This window comes from Hakea prostrata, chromosome 4, assembly GCF_041222555.1.
Source record: "Hakea prostrata isolate BN-2017 chromosome 4, UWA_Hpros_2, whole genome shotgun sequence".
In the NCBI taxonomy this organism is placed as follows: domain Eukaryota; kingdom Viridiplantae; phylum Streptophyta; class Magnoliopsida; order Proteales; family Proteaceae; genus Hakea; species Hakea prostrata.
Genome location: NC_142603.1, coordinates 36559160 through 36562115, shown reverse-complemented (window position 1 = coordinate 36562115; position 2956 = coordinate 36559160). Strand labels below are relative to the sequence as shown.

The 2956-nt window shown below is 40.0% G+C and overlaps 1 pseudogene; it reads right to left on the bottom strand.

Annotated features, from left to right (window-relative positions):
- Positions 1-611: 611 nt before the first annotated feature.
- Positions 612-2136, bottom strand: LOC149018769 (protein SMALL AUXIN UP-REGULATED RNA 51 pseudogene; annotated as a pseudogene).
- Between the last annotated feature and the right edge of the window lie 820 nt (positions 2137-2956).

The window sequence follows — 2956 nt, the reverse complement described above, 5'->3', positions numbered from 1 at the left end:
CGGCAACACCATGACATGCTCTCAGTGTTGTATGTGACAGTTTGGAAGAGACATTATTAACGCATAAGATTTGTGAACATGGATGAAAGTAATCCAATGCAATGACAATTGCAAGAAGTCATACAATCTGGAGAATTTGACCAAAAAAAAAAAAATACAATTTGGAGAAGAATTTCTATCCAAATTGAAAGAATCTCTACTTCAATCTATGTATGCACCAGAAATCCAAATGAATACGAAACCACAACTTGTATGTTTATGATATATCTCTCTATCATACATTTAAGAGAAGATTTATTTTTCAGTATTAATTAAGTGGACTATAAATGCTCAGGGTAGACGGTAGGCCACCCTCCTAATTGAGAAGTAAAGTGGTGTAAGAGGAACACAACCCTTTACTTGTTGGGATAGAGGATTTAGACTCACAGGACCCATTAGGAGTTTGCATCCAAAGTGGTAACATTCCTATATTTCTTTGTCCCATTTCTCTCCCACCTGATTCGATTCTATTTATGCAATCATGATTGACGGAAAAAATATACTAATAAATAGAAGAAATCAATACAACAAAGTAAAAATGTCAAAATTAAGATTCTCTCTCCTCACCTCTGTAAATTTTCTTTGAAAAAGAGAACGATCCTTACCATCCATCGTGGTTCATCGATTTGAATGTGCTTCGCTCATATAGCTATCAGTTATGGTGCGTAAAAGGATTATGTTCTTTTTATATCTTTTCATCACATATTTAAGAGTGGATCATGTATGAGTATTAATTCACGAGTAATTGCCCTCCTGAATAAGTGGTGGAGATGTGTAAATGGAATACGACCATCTACTCGTTCGGATTCGGTCCATTACACCCCAAATTTGTTTGTTGGATCCAAGTGGTATTTTCCGTTTTTTTTCTCCTCTCACTCATTTTGATTAAGCCATCGTAATTGAGAGAAAAAGATAATAATAAATAAAGGAAATTTAAGATTCCCTATCCTTGCTTAGAGAATTTTCTTGAAGAAAGAAAATGATCTTAACCTCCATCATCGTGATTCATTGGACACGAAGAATAACGTGGAGTACACAAACACTAAAGACCAATAAAGGGAAAAACTAAAGAGACACCTCATCTGCTACATTAAGTTCACATAAAAATACGTGATCTTGAGCCTCTCTCTATATTTTTTAATAACAGGCATGAGATCAGAGAGGAACCCATTTTCAAATTCTTCAAAACAAGTGAAAATTTCAAAATCTAAGATCATTTTCAGAGAGAGAGAGAGAAAGCTTGATCTTAAATTAAATCAGCTTCATTGTTTTTCAAGCTTGTAATAAATAGTATCCTCTAAAACCCTAGAAAGTTTAACAACTAAACATCTCATTGAGACCCACTCTTCAAGTTTTGGGGTTCATGGATGGATTAGAAAGGAGAAGGAGAAAGCATTAAAAAAGAAAAACTGAAAAAAAACAAAACCCTCTTACCAATCTTTCATCTCCTCTAAAATCCCTGTAAATCGTATAAGAACCCACAAGAGGAGTAGAAGTACAAGCTAGATCTTCATCATCATACCCTAGCTTTCTGCAACAGGGGAGAGAATCCATTGCAAGGGCTGTTTCCTTCCTTGCACGATTCAAGACCGAGTTCAGAGAACATCTTCAAGAACTCATCCAATTCCAAACTCCTAAACCTCGTTTCATCCTTGTCGAGAACCTTGAGAAGTTGTTTAAATAACTCAACTTCGCAAGGCAAAACAAGTCCACCATGTGCTTGAAACCCAAATTCCTCTTCGGCTTTCTGGAGAAGAGAAATGAAGATCGGAAAGTTGAGGAATCGAGTTGGGATCACAAAACGCTTCCGCTCTGGTCCAACGTAGACGGCGAGGAAACCGGAAGGAATGCGGCGAGAGGTAGCGGCGTTGGAATCCGATTCTGAGTCTTCTGGGTGAGCAAGAACTGATCTGCACTTAAGGCTCATTGCCTTCCAACGCTTCATCATTTGCTTCAGTTGAACGATTTGGCAAATCTTATCGACCTTCTTAGAACCGCTCGCCATTAAAGTAGCAGAGGATGAACTCTAGTAGCTCTTCCTCTGAAAGAAAAATAAAAGAGAGAGAGAGCGTCGGAGAGTGAGAAAGGAAAGGAAAGTTGTCGTGAGAAAGGAATGGGGGGAAATTATTGAGGAAAGTGAGGAAACATTAACTCTGTAGAGTGACCAAAATACCCTCGTGTGTTTGAATTAAAAAGTTGTCCTATACTCTTATATACATCAGATCTTACCAAAAAACAATATACATCAGATGAATAGGACATAAGCGTCTTTTCAGATAAGCCGGAGGGGACTCAGGGGAGAGCGAATCATAACGATATTTTTTCCCCCATAACACTTTTAAGTATTTAAAAAATAAAGTGGGATTACATGAGTCAATGGCTTCTTTTGGTCAATTCAAGGTAGAGAAATGCCTCCATCAAGTGAAACGAGAAGCATCAATTAGAAATTCTTTATCATTCCAACAAATGGAACTTTAGATAGGCGTCGTGTTGCTACCGAATCCAAGGATTGAATCAACCGGATAGGAAATGGCCAGGAATGAACTTGTAGAAGGAGAAAACGGGGTTAAAAGCGGGCCTGGATTGGGGAACCACTTCCCACGCCCAAGTCAGATACTATTGGGCATGGTACCTCGTGTCGGCGACACGGGGTGATATTTCAAGGTGTCGCTGGGGGGTGAAACGACACCCCCCAGCGACACCGACTTTACCAGGAGTCGGCAATATATCGCTGATTCTCGGAGATATATCGCCGAGAGTCGACTTTTTCAACGACACTCCGCCCCCAACACCAGAACCCAAGCGAGAAGCCGAGAATCACCTCCACGCTCCACCCCCACCTCCGGCACCCAAGCTAGAGCCACCTCCATGGCTCCACCCCCACTTCCGGCACCCAAACCAGAAGGCCCATTCCTTA